Here is a 12,181-nt window from a genome sequence, read left to right as displayed (position 1 = left end):
CACTGATTTTTGGTGTCCAGCAAAGCTGAGTGAAACTGGGTATTCAGTCTGTGGACTGAGGACGAACAGTCAGTCCTCAGTAAGGGGCTCACCTTTGTCCCCCTACAACCACACATCAACGAATACCAGTCACGATTGGACATAGAACAGTTTTTCCGCCGCCTTCGCCTCCATGCCTACTTCTTCAACCGGGAGCCCAACCCTCCCTCCACTGACCCCTTCACCCGCTTCCAACACAAGTCCTCCTCCTGGACACCACCCCCAGGCCTCCTACCCTCCCTCGACCTCTTCATCTCCAACTGCCGCCGAGACATTAACCGCCTCAACCTCTCCACCCCTCTCACCCACTCCTACCTCTCCCCCGCAGAAAGGGCAGCCCTCCGCTCCCTCCGCTCCAACCCCAACCTCACCACCAAACCCGCAGACAAGGGTGGCGCAGTGGTAGTATGGCGCACTGACCTCTACATCGCCGAGGCCAGACGCCAACTCTCCGACACCACCTCCTACCGCCCCCTCGATCGTGACCCCACACCCGAGCACCAAACCATCATCTCCAACACCATCCATGACCTCATCACCTCAGGGGACCTCCCACCCACAGCCTCCAACCTCATTGTTCACCAACCCCGCACAGCCCATTTCTATCTCCTTCACAAAATCCACAAACCTGCCTGCCCTGGTCGACCCATCGTCTCAGCCTGCTCCTGCCCCACCGAACTCATCTCCACCTATCTGGACTCCATTTTCTCCACTTTGGTCCAGGAACTCCCCACCTACGTCCGTGACACCACGCATGCCCTCCACCTCCTCCAGGACTTCCAATTCCCTGGCCCCCAACACCTCATCTTCACCATGGACGTCCAGTCCATATACACCTGCATTCCGCATGCAGATGGCCTCAAGGTCCTCCGCTTCTTCCTGTTCCGCAGGCCCGACCAGTCCCCCTCCACCAACACCCTCATCCGCCTAGCTGAACTCGTCCTCACCCTCAACAACTTCTGTTTTGACTCCTCCCACTTCCTGCAGACTAAGGGGGTGGCCATGGGCAACCGCATGGGCCCCAACTATGCCTGCCTCTTTGTAAGTTACGTGGAACAGTCCCTCTTCCGCACCTACACAGGCCCCAAACCCCACCTCTTCCTCCGGTACATTGATGACTGTATCGGCGCCGCCTCTTGCTCCCCACAAGAGCTCGAACAGTTCATCCACTTCAAGCCCACCGACTCCCACAGCTATCTAGAATACACCTCCTCCCACCCACCCTCCTGCAAAAATTCCATCCCCTATTCCCAATTCCTCCGCCTCCGCCGCATCTGCTCCCACGATAAGACATTCCACTCCCGCACATCCCAGATGTCCAAGTTCTTCAAGGACCGCAACTATCCCCCCCACAGTGATCGAGAACGCCCTTGACCGCGTCTCCCGTATTTCCCGCAACACATCCCTCACACCCCGCCCCCGCCACAACCGCCCAAAGAGCATCCCCCTCGTTCTCACACACCACCCTACCAACCTCCGGATACAACGCATCATCCTCCGACACTTCCGCCATTTGCAATCCGACCCCACCACCCAAGACATTTTTCCATCCCCACCCCTGTCTGCTTTCCGGAGAGACCACTCTCTCCGTGACTCCCTTGTTCGCTCCACACTGCCCTCCAACCCCACCACACCCGGCACCTTCCCCTGCTACCGCAGGAAATGCTACACTTGCCCCCACACCTCCTCCCTCACCCCTATCCCAGGCCCCAAGATGACATTCCACATTAAGCAGAGGTTCACCTGCACATCTACCAATGTGGTATACTGCATCCACTGTACCCGGTGTGGCTTCCTCTACATTGGGGAAACCAAGCGGAGGCTTGGAGACCGCTTTGCAGAACACCTCCGCTCAGTTCGCAACAAACAACTGCACCTCCCAGTCGCAAACCACTTCCACTCCCCCTCCCATTCTTTAGATGACATGTCCATCATGGGCCTCCTGCAGTGCCACAATGATGCCACCCGAAGGTTGCAGGAACAGCAACTCATATTCCGCCTGGGAACCCTGCAGCCTAATGGTATCAATGTGGACTTCACCAGCTTCAAAATCTCCCCTTCCCCAACTGCATCCCTAAACCAGCCCAGTTCATCCCCTCCCCCCACTACACCACGCAACCAGCCCAGCTCTTCCCCCCCCCCCCCACCCACTGCATCCCAAAACCAGTCCAACCTGTCTCTGCCTCCCTAACCTGTTCTCCCTCTCACCCATCACTTCCTCCCACCCCAAGCCGCACCCCCATCTACCTACTAACCTCATCCCACCTCCTTGACCTGTCCGTCTTCCCTGGACTGACCTATCCCCTCCCTACCTCCCCACCTTTTACTCTCTCCACCTATCTTCTTTACTCTCCATCTTCGGCCCACCTCCCCCTCTCTCCCTATTTATTCCAGTTCCCTCTCCCCATCCCCCTCTCTGAAGGGTCTAGGCCCGAAACGTCAGCTTTTGTGCTCCTGAGATGCTGCTTGACCTGCTGTGTTCATCCAGCCTCACATTTTATTATCTTGGCACACGTTAATATAATGTTTTTCAAAAAAAAAGGTGGATTCCAGCCTTTTCACAGCAGAGGATGGGATCAGAGTATCACAATCAGTGAGTGACATGCGTATAATTTTTCAACATAAAAAATCCTGATCTTGCCACCCCACAACTTTCCCATCCTTTCCTTTGAATACCCACTAGCTTCTTTAGCTCCTCTGATGTCATTGCTTTTCACCACCCTGTACAGCCTGGGCTGCTACCCATCTGTCTGCTGTGCTCTGCTGTTATACACTCCCCATTGTGCTTTCTGTTCTCTACCATCATTGTCTCCATAATCCAATGGCATTGCTTCTGCCATTCAAAGTTTGAGCACTTGGAAGCAGCAGCAATAACAATGGGAGCTTGCTAATGCTGGCCCACTGTTTATTATCCTTCTCACAGCCTTTGTTCCATCAGATACTGTTGTGGATTGTGATCAGTGTGTTGATTTCTTTGTTACTTATTAAATATTTTCTGACAACTGTATTTGCTATGGTTTGTTGATTGCACTCTTGCCTCTAATATCATGAAGGTTCAAATCACAGAGGTCTGAGTGTAAAGTCCAGACTAACGTTGCAATGCAGTAGTGAAGGAAGACTGCACTGATGGGAATGCTGTCTTTTGTGTGAATCATTTGATTAAAGTCATGTCTGCTCACTCAAATAGGCGCAAAAAACCCAATGGCATATTTCAAAGAAGAGACTGGATGCTCTCCTCAATGTCTGGGATCATATTCCTCCCAATTCAAAAGATTATTTTGCCATCATCAGATTACAGTTTGTGGGTATTTGCTGTGCATAAATTGGTTAACCAATCGCTTGCAGGAACATGCCAAAATTTACATTAATTGGATGTTTGCAAGGTATTGTGTAAGTATGATATAGAAATAAATATTTCCTGATTCTTCTTTGCAAAGAACATTGATTAGATCTAATACATGGTTCAATTCTAGGGCTAACTGCAAATTAGGTCAAAGGAAGGTTGAGTTATATAGAGAGGCTGGATAGGCAGGGACAATTCTCCTCTGGAGGGTAGGAAGTTGAGGGATGACCTTAGAGGTCTACAAAATCATGAGAGACATGGATAAGGTAGATAGCCAACAGCTTTTGCTCATATTAAGGGAGTCTAAAACTAGAGAGCATAGGTTTAAGGTGAGAAGGGAGAGACAAAAGGATGCAGAAGGGCAATTTTTTTTCCACACAGAGGGTGGTGAGTGTCTGGAACAGGCTGCCAGAAGTAGTGGTGGAAGCGAGTACAATTTCATGATTTTAGGAACATTTAGTGGTTACATGGATGGGATAGGTATGGAAGTATATGGACCAAATGCAGGCAAATGGGACTAATCTAATTGTGAAAGCTGGGTGGCGTTGGCAAGTTGAGCCAAAGGGCCACTTTCCATAGTGTGGACCACTATGACTTTATGACTCTGAATGGGTTTTGAAGAGGTAGACAAGATGGTGGGCCAATGTAATGATATCCAACTTGCCGAAGTAAATCGAGTTTTTAAGAATTTGGAATTTAAGTAGTTTCATAATTCTCTTTAATTGGGCTGTTACAAGTTGAAATAAACTCCAGCTTTAAGATGGATCGGTGGTTTGCAACAATTAATTTCAAGTATTGGAAGTGGCTTTCTGGAAACTAAAATTGATTATATGCTAAATGTTATTGACTTTTCCATTATGATAAAGTTATTAACTTAAAGTTTAGACGTTTGTTATTAAACTTTCACTTTTTTGAACAAAGTACGTGTCTTTAAGTTGCTGAAAGGCACATGCCTACCACAGAGCTTAAAAACAGACACACCGAACGAAAGGTTTCGATGCCTGAATGAATTCAGTGCCTAGAACATGATGAGTATTTCATAATTAGTGTTAATTCATTAAATAATTCAGTGGTGGATAGCAGTATTGTTTTCTAATGGTTATTTAATGACTGGTGCTAATGGGGAGCCATAAGCTTTTCAACTTTATGATTTGCCTTGTGGTTATAAAGACTTGTCAAAGCTTTATCAAGATTTATAAGGCAAGTCATGTTGACAACCTATGGCCTTTCCAGCTCCTTTCATTGACACAATGGTAACAGTGAAGTCACATGTCAAGTAGCTGTTTAGATGCAGCAACTCTGAGTTAATAGTGTTCTCAGAACAAAGTGAATGTTATATTTTCTGCAATTCAGGATATTTCAAGTTGTAGACATAGCTTTGTCTTAAATTCAAACACTTCTCATCCTGAAAGATCCAAAAATGTCATGTTCTATCCGAGCTCAGCTGCTATGAAAGTGGGAACTGCATTATGTCAAAGGCTACTGGAAATTCAAATGAAATGATGGCTCTGCTCCCGTACTTAACTAAGACATGATAATGTTCATCGCAGCTGGATGGAGACAAGACATTATGAGCATCTTCACCACAACTTGCTGCCTAGCAACAAATTCATTCCACATAAAAACCTAATGCCTCTCTGTGCAATAGCAGCATGTGTAGTGGAGTGAGTGTTCCTGCACCACGTTCTTCTTATTAACAACAGCCGCACAGCAATTCTGATTTATTGCAATGTTTTGATGTTTGTGCATGGGCACAGCGAGAAACTGCATAATGCTAGAGAGAAATGGAAACGTTTGTAACAAAGTTTATTGAGCACTATGTTGGAGAAATGCTGCATGAGTTTCTTTCCCTGTTATGAGGTGATAGTTAAGGTATAACAGGAATATTTTTCTTTCACGAGGAGGGCACTGTCAGTGTCTGCCTTCACCAGTACTTTAATCTTAGCCAGTGCTGAGTTTTGAAATAGTTTTCCACCTGGCCCAGTAAGGGAAGGGTACAGTGTAAACTATTTATAAAAGTTAAGAGTTGGAAGGTGAATACGGGTGAGCGAAGTTGACTGCAGCTGTTACAATAATTAGCTGGAAACCTCCTCCAGTGTTAGGTGGACAGAGCGAGGCAGAAAGTGGCTGCTATAAAACCCACTGCTGCTTAAAATTATAGCACCAGTAAGAGAAGAAGCTGCCCGAGGAAATTATACTGCCAAGTGAAGATTGGAAGCATTGAGATATTATCTTATTATCAACTTCAGCAAGTGAACACCAACTAAGGGGCTGTGATTTCCGCTGTGCATTGTGTAACGGAATTGCAAGCCCACTAATAAAGAACACATTTATGATTTCATTGCACATTGCAATAATATTCTCCAGGAAAGGTTTTGAATCAGCAGCTAATGAGAGACCCCTAGCACTAAGAATTTTCAGCTTTGTACTCCACTTGCTGTTACTTCCCACCTTTTAAAATACATTCTGTTTTAATGCTTTTAGAACTTATCAGCCTGTACGCTATTTCCCCAACCAGAAGAGCTCATAGATCTTCAAGTCGTGGGCTTCTCTGAGGGCCTTATTCCTGAGTTAGCTGTTCAGAGTCCAATGAGATTAACTGCAGGCAATATTATTGCTGACTTTCCTTCTCTGCAATGAGCAAGTTGTTGAAGCAAAACCGGGATTAGGAACAGGTAGTGCACAATAGGAACCATGTCCATGGGCCAAATCCTTTCACTCAAAGCAAATCCTGACTTGAAGCATCATACTCTTGGTCCTTTGTATCAGCTGTGCTTGAATCTGTTTCACGTTTCTTCATTTAGCTGCATGTCAAAATAAGTGTTTTTTCCTATCCCGTGTTAAATGGGCTAGTTTACCACCCAATGATGGATCATTTGGAAGGGATGAGGTGGAAAGTAATGTGGCTACACACCAAACAGGAGAAAAATGAACCTGAACTGCAACTGGTTGGTATGCAACACAGTCATGATTCCAACAGATTGCTACTTAATCCACAATGTTATGGAAATAATTGTCACTGGGGTAGCCTGATGGAAATCAAGGCCACTATTTCTGGAGATCACATCAGCCCAACTCGAAATATTAGCTTGCTTTCTCTCCATGGATGCTGCCTGACCCATTGTTATATCCAGCATTTTTTATTTTACTGCGGATGCTGGAATCTGTACTTAATTTGCTCCTACATTATTTCTGGATTTATCAGAGAAGTTAAAAATTGTTTAAAAGTCATGGTGTTGAGGTGTCAGTGTTCCAAATGAACACAACAACTAGACTGAGAGCAAACTTGCATTCAACCCTCTGGCTGTCTTCCCTGCAGTGTAGGGTATTAGTAATGCGCAGATGGGAATCTGAGCATGACAAACCAGGTGCTGAGCTTTCTACTACATTGCCAATGTGGTTGAAGGTCAGACTAGCATGAAATAAAGGGGTGGCCTGCTGAGATCCTCCCCACCCATGCCTGAGTTATTATCCCATATTCAGGGGAAGGGAGAGCAGAATGGGTAAAACCCAAAGGCAAGCAGCTTGTCTCTCCACCCTTACGCCTATGGAACCCCTAACTGGACAATTAAAGGCCAAGTAAGGATCTCATTCTGCTACCACAGCTGTGCAGTGGCAGTGTTGTAGAGATTGTAATTGGGTCAGCCAGGTGGACCTCATAGAATATGAGTTCCCTTATTGGGGCTGCTAATCTGATCCAATTACGGAGCCCTGGCTGACAGACATACACAGGAGTGTCAGAGGCTCTTTACACACTGAGGAAGCTAGATCAGTGTCAAGGACTCTCCACATGCAAATAAAGGGTGGCTTGGTGATGGGATACTGGTCTCTGGAGTTATTTCAGTAGTGATGCTCTTTAAAAAAACTTGCTTGCAACAGTCATCCTTGAGTTGGGGTAGGCATTTCTGGCATCATGCCACTATTTGGGAAGCTTGACTTGTTTGATCCTGCCATTGAAAACTGGCCCAGTATGTGGAAAGAATGCATTATTTATTCCGGGCAAATAACTACTGGGGCAGATGAAAAGCAATAAGTAATTCTCCTGAGAGCCGGTGGACCCGCAGCTTTCTCAGTTCTTAGGAGCCTGGCATCCCTGTCTTAAAAACCTTTTAAGAGTTGACAGATATATTTAAGGAATATTATGACCCCAAGCATTTTCTAATTCTGAGACCTTATCCGTTTTACTTGGCAATTTGAGAATGAGGGAATCCATATCGACATTTTTGACTTGGTTAAGATAACTGGCAGAGGCCATAAAAGCGTCCCTCTAGGCCTAAATTAAGTAAGAAAACTCATCAGCCGGTACCCAGGAGAGTGCACACCCTGGAAAATCCATCTACATCTGGTTTGGAACAGCTAAATTGCTCAGCAACATCCAAATTAGAACCAATCAAAATAAACATCTTGCTGAATGATCACCCCAGTTCTAATTGAGGCCGATATTTCAGTGGACATTTCAGTGATCACAGAACCAGACTTTAACAAAATTTGCTCTGGACTCCCATTTGCATGGGAATCTCCCTCCCCAGAAAACCACCTCCCCCACCCCCCATCACCCCCTGCAGAGCCAAGGTACCTGACGTCAAAATAGAACAAGTGCAAAAGCTGTTGCTTAATTGGCAATCTGTAAGAGGCTGAAAGGGGCTTTGGGCATTTTTACATGCCACAGGTCAAATTTCACTTCACTGCTGCACTAATTTGATGTGCTATAATCCAATTTGGATTCTGAAAGCTCTGGGTGGCCCAGTTTGTCAGAACAACCTTTTTACCCCAGAGAGCCTGAGTTGAATACGAACCCAGACAGATGGGTGGATAATGGTTTCCTCTCTCTTGGCTGTTAAGGATCACAAGTGCAGTGTGTTTAGGCACTTTCAAGCCAGCTTCTATCACACAAAGCAGCCTGTACATTTGGCAGTAATTAATAGCGATTCAGCAATGTTCCATCGCCAGGAAGGACTGAAAGGCCTAATAAAGCAGAGACTCCTGAGTGATGATGCAGCTGAGGCCCTTTCCTGGGTTAATTCAACCTTACAGCAAGTCTTCTCCAGAACAAACTCGAGAGTGCTTGATGCTATCAGAGAACATACAGTTTGAGGCATTTTGCACTTTGCACTGTTGTATCATTTGTCACTTTGGTAACACACAAAAAGAGGTACTTCAGCACAAACCAAGAGTCTGCTCACACTGTGAGAATGGGGCCACTTTGACAGCAAGGCTTTTCTGTTAGTTCTGAGAACACAGTCGATGACACAATCTCAGTCTCAAACTTGATTGCAAATGGATTCAGCCCCATTGTATCTGAATGGCAATGTAATTATTTTACTCATTATACTTAATGGAATTATTTTTCATTTCTCCTTCCATCCTCGTAATGCTGCAGATCAGGCTGGCAATAACCCTAGCTCTGCCTGCGCTGCTTTATAACAGCCTGTGACTAGGCTTGTGTATGTGCACAGATATAGGAGGCTAGAAACTGAGACCATAATGAGTGAAACATACATTTAAAACTGATGTTAGGGAGACGTCTTTTGACAAGTATTTGGAACAATTTTCCAGGCAGGGGACTGGAAGCAGAAGCATTAGGGACACTACAAAGGCAGCTGGATGGTTTGTGATCAACCAAGTTGTTTTCTCAATTTTCTGATTATTCTTCTGAGTCGTGTTCTCTGTTCTCTGCAGAGGTGCCATGAGGCGCGATGGGAAACTATGCCCCTCCCTCTGTTGGCCCAAAGTGCAGAGTCTTGTGTCGTCAGAGGTGCAGGGGAAGAAATGCACAATTACTAATGCTACCCCGTTCTCTGAAATATTAACCATTATGATCCTTAAAATCTGTGATCCACATAACTTTGCTGTTTTCTCTAAGAAGAGTTATTTTGAAGATCTAAACCGGACTGGTGGATAAGCTAATAGTTCTGTAGAGGTTAAAGCTCATGTTACATTGGCTTCATGCACTGCATTGATGTCACACATTTTGTGGGTGAAGGCAGATTATTCTGCTGTAGCTTTTGTCACTAATTACTGGATAAGCCCAAGACAATGCAAAGACAAATGGAATGTGAGGCTGGATGAACACAGCAGGCCAAGCAGCATCTCAGGAGCACAAAAGCTGACGTTTCGGGCCTAGACCCTTCATCAGAGAGGGGGATGGGGAGAGGGAGCTGGAATAAATAGGGAGAGAGGGGGAGGCGGACCGAAGATGGAGAGTAAAGAAGATAGGTGGAGACAGTATAGGTGGGGAGGTAGGGAGGGGATAGGTCAGTCCAGGGAAGACGGACAGGTCAAGGAGGTGGGATGAGGTTAGTAGGTAGCTGGGGGTGCGGCTTGGTGTGGGAGAAAGGGATGGGTGAGAGGAAGAACCGATTAGGGAGGCAGAGACAGGTTGGACTTGTTTTGGGATGCAGTGGGTGGGGGGGAAGAGCTGGGCTGGTTGTGTGGTGCAGTGGGGGGAGGGGACGAACTAGGCTGGTTTAGGGATGCAGTAGGGGAAGGGGAGGTGGCCATGGGCACCCGCATGGGTCCCAGCTATGCCTGCCTCTTTGTAGGTTACGTGGAACAGTCCCTCTTCCGCACCTACACAGGCCCCAAACCCCACCTCTTCCTCCGGTACATTGATGACTGTATCGGCGCCGCCTCTTGCTCCCCACAAGAGCTCGAACAGTTCATCCACTTCACCAACACCTTCCACCCCAACCTTCAGTTCACCTGGGCCATCTCCAGCACATCCCTCACCTTCCTGGACCTCTCAGTCTCCATCTCAGGCAACCAGCTTGTAACTGATGTCCATTTCAAGCCCACCGACTCACACAGCTACCTAGAATACACCTCCTCCCACCCACCCTCCTGCAAAAATTCCATCCCCTATTCCCAATTCCTCCGCCTCCGCCGCATCTGCTCCCACGATAAGACATTCCACTCCCGCACATCCCAGATGTCCAAGTTCTTCAAGGACCGCAACTTTCCCCCCACAGTGATCGAGAACGCCCTTGACCGCGTCTCCCGTATTTCCCGCAACACATCCCTCACACCCCGCCCCCGCCACAACCGCCCTAAGAGGATCCCCCTCGTTCTCACACACCACCCCACCAACCTCCGGATACAACGCATCATCCTCCGACACTTCCGCCATTTGCAATCCGACCCCACCACCCAAGACATTTTTCCATCCCCTCCCCTGTCAGCTTTCCGGAGAGACCACTCTCTCCGTGACTCCCTTGTTCGCTCCACACTGCCCTCCAACCCCACCACACCTGACACCTTCCCCTGCAATCGCAGGAAATGCTACACTTGTCCCCACACCTCCTCCCTCACCCCTATCGCAGGCCCCAAGATGACATTCCACATTAAGCAGAGGTTCACCTGCACATCTGCCAATGTGGTATACTGCATCCATTGTACCCGGTGCGGCTTCCTCTACATTGGGGAAACCAAGCGGAGGCTTGGAGACCGCTTTACAGAACACCTCCGCTCAGTTCGCAACAAACAACTGCACCTCCCAGTCGCAAACCATTTCCACTCCCCCTCCCATTCTTTAGATGACATGTCCATCATGGGCCTCCTGCACTGCCACAATGATGCCACCCGAAGGTTGCAGGAACAGCAACTCATATTCCGCCTGGGAACCCTGCAGCCATATGGTATCAATGTGGACTTCACCAGTTTCAAAATCTCCCCTTCCCCTACTGCATCCCTAAACCAGCCTAGTTCGTCCCCTCCCCCCACTGCACCACACAACCAGCCCAGCTCTTCCCCCCCACCCACTGCATCCCAAAACCAGTCCAACCTGTCTCTGCCTCCCTAACCGGTTCTTCCTCTCACCCATCCCTCCTCCCACACCAAGCCGCACCCCCAGCTACCTACTAACCTCATCCCACCTCCTTGACCTGTCCGTCTTCCCTGGACTGACCTATCCCCTCCCTACCTCCCCACCTATACTCTCTCCACCTATCTTCTTTACTCTCCATCTTCGGTCCGCCTCCCCCTCTCTCCCTATTTATTCCAGCTCCCTCTCCCCATCCCCCTCTCTGATGAAGGGTCTAGGCCCGAAACGTCAGCTTTTGTGCTCCTGAGATGCTGCTTGGCCTGCTGTGTTCATCCAGCCTCACATTTTATTATCTTGGAATTCTCCAGCATCTGCAGTTCCCATTATCTCTCGCAAAGACAAATGGGATTGGTGCAGTAAACTACCTCAAATTACACTTCCCAAGTACCATGTGACTATTAGCAGATGGCAGCAGTAATCATCTGGGAAGATAGTACAGTAACGATTTAGAAATAGCCAAAGATTGTTTGGATAAAAAAAATGCTGGATGTCTGAAATAAAAATGGTAGAGAAACTCAGAAGTCCTGACAGTATCTATAGAGAAAGGAGCAGGAGTTAATGTTTCAAGTCCGAAATCTCCTCTTCAGAACTGATTGTTTGTTTGAATCTAAGATCACTCATGAGCCTTTCTCTACAATTTAATGGAATTCCAGACCTACATATTCCAAACTGCTGACTATCCTGTCTATCTCACCTCTCAGAAGATAATCTTCAAGCTTTGGAAATATGTGTTTCTTTAATCTTTCCTCACAAATGCAATTGCCTGATACTATGATTAACTCTGTCTCTCTTCCCCACTGTGCCTAAAAAACTTGAACCTACTCTTCTTATCCAAAATTAGACCCGGTATTCTTGGAGTAGTCTGACTTGATCTTTGTTGTTCGTTTAAAGATTTTGATACTTTGTTGGAATTGAAGCAGAAACTATTGGAAATACTTAGCACACTAGGCAACATTTGTGGAGAGAGAAACAGAGTGAAT

This window comes from Stegostoma tigrinum, chromosome 31, assembly GCF_030684315.1.
Source record: "Stegostoma tigrinum isolate sSteTig4 chromosome 31, sSteTig4.hap1, whole genome shotgun sequence".
NCBI lineage: Eukaryota > Metazoa > Chordata > Chondrichthyes > Orectolobiformes > Stegostomatidae > Stegostoma > Stegostoma tigrinum.
The sequence above is the reverse complement of the archived record's forward strand: the minus strand, read 5'-3'. Positions refer to the sequence as shown.